Source organism: Clarias gariepinus, chromosome 7, assembly GCF_024256425.1.
Source record: "Clarias gariepinus isolate MV-2021 ecotype Netherlands chromosome 7, CGAR_prim_01v2, whole genome shotgun sequence".
Taxonomy (NCBI): domain Eukaryota; kingdom Metazoa; phylum Chordata; class Actinopteri; order Siluriformes; family Clariidae; genus Clarias; species Clarias gariepinus.
Window position 1 is genome coordinate 23658445 of NC_071106.1, and position 8114 is coordinate 23666558.

Sequence of the window (8114 nt, forward strand, 5' to 3'; positions counted from 1 at the left end):
CTCCTATCTAGTAAATTCAAATCCATAAAAGCCACAGGAAATAACCATGGTGGTGTTACTGCTACTGGTCTTGATACATTAAATCCTTTATTATTCAATCCCATTTCTTTGGCCACTTCTACGCTATCCCATCCAAAAAATTTCTTTTGATCTTTCTCATATTCCCAACTTGGATTAAGAACACTTTTTGCTGGATTTCCATTTTCTGATTGACCTTGCAGATTAATCCAGTAGTTCATCATGAGCTGTTTTCTTCTTAATCGCAAAGGTACTTCTCCCATCTCTACATGAAGTGCTGCTATCGGTGTAGTTTTATATGCTCCACTACATATCCTTAAAGCTTGGGCTTGAACAACTTCTATTTTTTGTAGTGCCGTCTTGGAGGCTCTCCCATATATAAAACATCCATAGTCTAACACTGATCGTATTAATGCTATATTTATTTTCCTTAACCCATTTCTACTAGCTCCCCAATCTCTTCCAGTCAAACATCTCATTATATTAATTCTTTTTTTACATTTGTCAACTATTCTATTGATATGTTCAATCCACGTTAATTTTGTATCCAACCACATCCCCAAAAATTTTAATGACTTTACCTGTTCCAGTTTTTGCTCATACATTTTAACTTCTATATTATCTATTATTTTTTTCTTAGTAAACAATACTACTTTTGTCTTTTCAACAGATAATTTAAAACCCCATGAATATGACCACTCCTCTACTAAGTTTATAGCCTCTTGTATCCTTTGTTTTACATGTGCAACATTCCTTCCTCTCTTCCAGAGAGCTCCATCATCCGCAAATAATGATCGCCCAATATCACTTTGCACATGTGAAAAAATGTCATTTATCATTATTGTAAAAAGAATTGGACTTATCACGCTCCCTTGCGGAGTTCCATTCTCCACTACATATTTCCCTGAAAATGCTGATCCAATCCTGACTTGAATAGTCCTACCAAATAAAAAGTCTTTAACCCACTTAAACATTCTTCCTGTGATTCCTAATTTATCTAAATTAATTAAAACTCCTTCTTTCCATACCATATCATATGCTTTCTCTATGTCTATAAACACTGCCGCTACCACCTCTTTATTAACCTGCGCTTTTCTAATTTCTGTTTCCAAACTTATTATAGGGTCCATAGTACTTCTCCCTCTTCTGAATCCGCTCTGGTACATTGAAATGATTCCTCTACTTTCTACATAATGAGTTAATCTTTCTGTTATCATTCTTTCCATCACCTTTCCAATATGAGAAGTAAGTGCTATCGGTCTATAATTACTAGGATCTACTGCATCCTTTCCTGGTTTCTTAATGGGAATAATAATCGCTTCTTTCCAGCTACTAGGAAGTTTCCCCTCTTCCCATACCTTATTATACAATCCCAGCAACTTACCTAAAGCCAGTACATCTAAATGTTTTAACATCTCATAACATATATTATCTTTTCCTGGAGCTGTCGCTCCAAATGTTCCTAATGCCCTCTTCAATTCTCCTATACTAAACAGAGCTTCTATTGCATTGTCTGTACTTTCTCTTTCCTCATCAATACTAGGATATCCCTCTTTTGTTCTTTCCCTTCCTCTTTTTCCATTTTCTGTTAAATTACTTGAACTATGAATTTTAATAAGTTCTCTTGCTATCATTTCTGCCTTCTCTTTTTCTGTAATTGCTGTTTCTTCTCCTGCTTTTAATACTGGATACTGCCATTCCTTTTTAATCCCTCTCATACTCTTTATCATACCCCATATTTCTTCAATTGGTGTTGACCTTCCTATTTTACTACAGTATTTCCTCCAACTCTGCTTCTTTGCTTCCTTAATGGTCTTCCTCACTATTGCTTGTGCCTTTTTATACTTTATTAAATTTTGAATGTTATGCGTTTTCTTTAACTGCTTAAATGTTCTATTCCTCTCTCTAACAGCCTCGCTACACTCATTTGTCCACCAAGGTACTGCTCTCCTCTTCTTGCTGCCTTTATTTTGAGGTATAGTCTTTCTAGCCACTTTTATAATGATTTCTCTAATCTTTTTATCTATCTCCTCTACCTCTTCATTTAGATCAACTTCCATACTTTCTACATTACAAAGGTACATAAACATTCCCTATTGGGCCTTACTAAATATCCACTTCTCTATCCTTCCCCTTTCCTCTTTTTTCCCTTTCCATATTAACTGACTACTCACCGGGAAATGATCACTCCCTAATGTGGACTCTTCCCAAACTTCCCAGTTACACATATCTCCTAGACTTCTAGATACCAACGTTAAGTCTAACTCTGACACCTTACCTCTATGTAGATCAACTCTAGTTCCTCTACCATCATTTATACAGACCATGTTCATTTCTTCTAACAGTATCTCAATTACCCTTCCATTCTCATCTATCCTCTCCCCTCCCCATAATGGACTATGCGCATTAAAATCTCCACATATAATTACCCTTCGTTCATAAATTCCTTTAATTTGTCTTATTTTATCAATATCCAATTTCCTACAAGGATTATAGTAATTAATAATTATCAACTCTACCCCTTTAATCCATACCATTATTACTATGTACTCCTGATTACTTCCTTTTTCTATTTCTCTAAAAGATATACCCTCCTGAATAAATGTTACACACACCCCTCCTATTCCTTCACTTCTATCATGTCTAATACTTACATACCCATATATCTTAAATTCTAAATTAATCTTCAACCATGACTCTTGAATACATATAACATCAGGTTTATTTGGTAACTCTTCAATATATTTTTTAAACTCCTGTCCGTTTGCCAAAAGACTTCTCGCATTCCATTGCAATATAATTGCCATAATTATTTATGTAATCTAAGTATTATCTTGACTTGCTTGTGTATTCAGATTATTCCTTACCTCTTCCCATGTTAATTCACTCACTTCAAGATGATGCACAGCAGCCTTTACTATTATCTGAATTCTTTCTGTCTTTGACTTGATTTCCATTGTAGCATTTATTACTCCTGCAATAAATGTTACCAATTTTTTAACATCTATTAGTGTTTTCTTCTCATTTATTTCTTCTTGTACTTCCATATTTTGTCTTGTCATTCCCGATCCTCCTTCCGCTCCTCCTTTTTGATTTACTCTTTTTACTGCTTCTGCATATGTTATCTTGTCTTTTGTTTTAATTTGTTGAATTTCTCTCTCTCTCTTCATTATTGCACACCCTCCATATGCTACACTATGATTTCCTCCACAGTTGCAGCATTTTGGTTGTGTGTTAACATTGCATTCTTCATATCCATGATTTTCTCCACATCTCGCACATCTTTTCTTCCCTTTACACACTTTGGCCACATGCCCAAATCTTTGACAATTGTAACATCTTACTGGGTTTGGTATGTATTCCCTTACCCTGTAGTTCATATATCCTAGCGTCACTCTTGTTGGGAGCCTCTCTTCATCGAACACAATCATAATCCCCTCACTATCACTCCTTGTACCATCCCTCGTTGTTTGTAAACGTCTAACTTCTTTGATCTTTCCACCTCGCATATTTGATTTAATATCATCCAAATTTATTCCGATTGGAATTCCCCAGATTACTCCTTTAGTCCATTTACTTCCTTCTCCGATATTACTCACATTTAATACTTTGTATTTACCGATTTCCTTAATTTTCTTTGCTTTTCCTCTTTGTTCCTCATTCTTACAAACAATCAATAGATTCCCATCTCTTAACACTTTGGCCATGCAAATATCCCCCACTTGATTTTTCAATATTGTTGTCAGTTTTATTGGATTCATTGTTGATATTCCATTGCCTTCGCCAAACCTAAGCACAATTTTGTATGACATTGACTCTTGATTCCTTTCCTCTTGTCTGCCTCTTAATTCATCCAAGTTTCTAGCTTTTTTTGCATTGATTCCATCAAATTCACTTCCTCTTTTATTTTTTGATCTCGTTGATTCTTGGCTCATTTCCATACTATCATCACTGTTTTCCGTTTCACAATCTCCCCATTCATGCCCATTTCCAGTACAGCTGTGCCTTACCGCCATTCCTTTTCTTACTTCTCTTACTTTCCCAACTTTAGACCACATATTTCGATCTTGATCTCCAGCACACTTGTTCTTCTTTCTTTCTTTTCCATCCAGTAATTCAGAATTCTTTAACTTTTGGATTGTTTGCACAGTTTTCACCATTCCGCTCCCACCCCGGAAGCAGCTTCTGGTCTCTACCCTCGGTCATCCGCGTTTTCCGTCCGAGTTTTTTTTATTACTTTTTTGTTTTATGGTGGTTTGCAAACAACGTAATGGTGCATTACTGCCACCGACAGGAATGGAGTGTGCATGGAGGAGGCGTATTGGAGAAAGCAAGTTTAACAAACTCGAGCAGAATAGTGCACAAGAAGAAGAAACATTATATATATATATATATATATATATATATATATATATATATATATATATATATATATAAAGTTCCCATTTCCCCGTCCCAGTACTTACACTAGTATTGTATAAAGTGATGTTTGGTATAAAGTTTACGGTGGCCCAGAAGGGCAAATCATCTTTCCCCTATATCTGTATGTTTTTTTTCCTTGTATTCCCTTTAAAAATATAGCCTTTTCCCCTTATAAATGTGCTTTTTTTCCCTTTATAACGGGTTTTTTTTTTTCTTGTAAGTATGTGCTTTTTCCTACGGAGCCCCTAAAGGGACATTGAAGGGGGGGCTATTCGTTAAATGAAAAAATGAGACGCGGGGGTGGAGTGGGAAAAAAACGGGAACATGTAACTCATATATCCGGTGCCGAAACACGGAAAGGGCCAGCTCCGAGTACAAACTGAATGTCTTTATATTTTAGGCCAAGCTGAAAGTAAAACTCAGCTACTCAGTAATTCTCTCCATGTCTGTTTAACAATACCCGAGTATTATCCCCCCCCGCTATGCGTCTTCTTCTTTTATTTTTAGTGGTTGGCAGCCAGCCTTTAGGCGCATTACTGACCCTCGCTGGACCGGATAGATAGTACACGGACAAGGATCAAGCTTTCAGGAGTATTGCTGCCACCTGCTGGACCAAATCGGCAACGATGAAGAGTCAAGTTTTGCGAGATCTCGCAAACTTTTCGAAAAAATAAAAAAAAACTAGCTTAATTTTTATTTTCATTTAAACTTGGTTGCTGCGATTCTGAGAAATGAAGAGATGGTCAATACGTTAGTGAGTGCGTGTTCGGCCCAAAGTTCCCATTTCCCCGTCCGAGTACTTACACTAGTATTGTATAAAGTGATGTTTGGTATAAAGTTTACGGTGGCCCAGAAGAGCAAATCATCTTTCCCCTATATCTGTATGTTTTTTTCCTTGTATTACCTTTAAAATTATAGCCTTTTCCCCTTATAAATGTGCTTTTTTCCCTTATAAATGTGTATTTTCATTTGTAGGAGGGGGGTTTGGGTATTCGTTAAGTGAAAAAAAATAGGGGAAAAAAAAAGGGGGGGGGTATGAGACGCGAGGGGGGGGGGGTGGAGAGAGAAAAAAGCGGGACCATGTGACTCATATGTCCGGTGCCGAAACACGGAAAGGGCCAGCTCCGAGTACAAACTGAATGTCTTTATATTTTAGGCCAAGCTGAAAGTAAAACTCAGCTACTCAGTAATTCTCTCCATGCCTGTTTAACAATACCCGAGGCATTTTTTTTCCTGACATTTTCTTCCCCAAGGTTCCACCCATGTCCCTTTCAAAGTTTACTTTTTTCCACCCATGTCCCTTTAAGGTCTGCGTATTTTCCCGTGTAAGTATATGATTTTTTTTCAGTTTGTGCGCAACTACTTTTTTCCATTTGTGTGCAACTATGTTTTCCCGTATGAGAGCTTTCTTGCTCCTGTATTTTGCAAGCTTAAAGCTAAGCGCAAAGGACTATGGGAGTGAGGTCAAAACGCAACTGATCTCGGAACCTTGCCGGATATCAGCTCCAGGACTTAACATGATGGAATATACAGTGAATTATAGCATGATAACGTTATAATTTTCACTAAATATATTCAACTGGACATACTTACCAGGTAATGTTTAATGTGTCAAATTAATCAGATGTTACTGTTTTAGGCACTAATGATAACTTTGTAGTAGTGTTAACACTAGAAGTCCCAGAGAGCAGCCATTTGGCTTTTCTACTTATAAAACCTGCAGGACAGCCGATGGGCTGGAAGGCTTTTAGCTAATATCCTTAATCACCTGTGAACAGATGCTTTTGTTATGTAAACAAGGTGGGGCCATGCTGAGCCACTTCAAGGAAACTTGTTTTTCACTTTGCCATCTTAGGAAGAAATCAATGCACATGGGTGTTTTTCCTTTGTTGCTGAGATTTATTGATAAAAACAGTACAAAATAAAATAAAAAACAAACCAACCATTTGTACACATATTTACAAATAATAATAAAAAGTGAGTGAGTACATTTCAGCAATCACTCACAATCCTGGCACTGTCATGGTATCTCTAGTCTGCATTTACCACATGTGTATCTGTAGCAGTGAACACATTGCACAGTGGCATGATTGTTCTTGCATTTGTGTTTGACCTGACACATGGCTCTTTTTCCAGGGCTAGGTGTGGAGGGTTGTGTCCAAAGCAACTGTTCTTTTCTTGCCTTCTTCCCAGCCATATGAGAGTTAGCCAACTCTCTTGCAAGCTTCACCAGGAAGTCCATCCGTCTTTCCTGTGTCCCGGTTCATGCTTGATACAGCACATGTGCATTCATTGCTGCCATGTCGATCATGTTATAGAACAGGGCAACTGGCCAGCGCCCTGTACCTGTGCGGACAGTGTACTCCCGCACCATCTGGTCCATCACATCCACGCCACACTTTGTGGTGTTGTAAAGGGTGACAATGTTTGGCTTCCTTTTAGTGGTATTATCAGTCTGAACCACGATGTGCATGCTGCTAAGAATATAGACGGTCTTCTTCCGTTTAGCCGCATATGCCGTCAGCATGGCAGCAGTGGTTGAAAACACCTAAGAAATAAGATAAATTGTTATTTTCATAGAACTTTTACACACAACGACCCACTTGGAGGTGTTGATTCTAAAAATTTGAAACACAAACATAGAACCACAAAAGACCTGAAACAAATCAGAGTTGTGAATTTATTGCGATCTGTTTGTCTAGCAGATTGAGGAATTTCCCGGCGAATCTTGTTGACTGTGCCGAGGATGGTGGTTTTCCGTCTAAGAAGTTTTGCGCAAGTGACAGTGATGTAAAGAAATTGTCTGTGGTAACATTTCTGCACTTGTCTAGGAATGGTTCCATCAGCCTCATCACTACATTTTCAGACAGTCTCTCCCCACTGGGACGATTGGGGTCCTTGCCAAGATATGGATGAACATTGCAAATGTACTTGGATTTTAGGTCGCAAGCCACCCAAAACTTGTCACGTTTCGTTGCAATATACTGCAGGACACAGCATGCAGGTGGACCTGGAATCACAGCGTAGGTGTCGCATGATGTCTTGAAAGCGATTTTGTGGCATAGTTCCAATGAACTGTGGGTTTCCCAGGTTTGCTGACCAGCAGTCACGTAGTAATGGAACCTTAGTAAGCCCCCGCAAGATGACAATTGCAATAAATGCCATTAGTTCAGGGAGGTCCATAAACCAATGAACATGCTCCGTTTGCTGTGCATGTTGAACAGTCCATTCTTAAATGCTATGAAGCATGTCAAGAGTGATAAAACACAGGAAGCTCTGAAGGCGATGCGAGATACTTTTCCTGGCCTTAGCCGTTGGCCCTCCATCTGCAGCATTCGCTTCTATTGGAGTGAAAGGGAGACGGGTCCCCACCTGTTCTTCACGCCCCACTGTGCCATCTTTCGCTGTCTCTGTCAGGTCAGTCCTCAAACAAGCTCTCTTTTTAGGTTGAGAAGCAGTCTCCTCATCTGCAGTGTGAACAAATTGAAATTGTGAGCAATGGGAAAGTCAAACTAAATCACAAATGCATGCATAGATACTAATTATAATTCCAGTATCTCCTCCTCTGTATCGGAATAATGTCTGAAATATCTTACTTACTATATCCACTTACTTGTTTAAAATGAAATAGGGAATAATATGAAATTAAATATCTTCCTAAATAAAATTTATAC